This window comes from Arachis ipaensis, chromosome B03 (genome assembly GCF_000816755.2).
Source record: "Arachis ipaensis cultivar K30076 chromosome B03, Araip1.1, whole genome shotgun sequence".
Lineage (NCBI taxonomy): Eukaryota > Viridiplantae > Streptophyta > Magnoliopsida > Fabales > Fabaceae > Arachis > Arachis ipaensis.
In genome coordinates this window covers 121,619,109-121,619,358 of record NC_029787.2, presented here as the reverse complement: position 1 = coordinate 121,619,358, position 250 = coordinate 121,619,109, and positions in this window count along the sequence as shown.

The following is a 250-nucleotide window of genomic DNA, read 5'->3' as shown; positions in this document are numbered from 1 at the left end:
AAAATGATTCCCTTTTCAATTTTTTCTGTGAAATTGATGAACAAATTCAATGGACGCATGTGCAAAGCACTTGTATAATATATTAGTGTAACTTCCTGCAAAGTTCTCGAGTCTGTATTAAATAAGATTGGAATATTTCACTTTCAAATTTCCTACTGTCTAGACTAAGATTGGCACAATGTGTAAAAAATTAAAATAATTATACTATATAATATAAATTTAAAAATATTATATTAAACTAATTTATTTA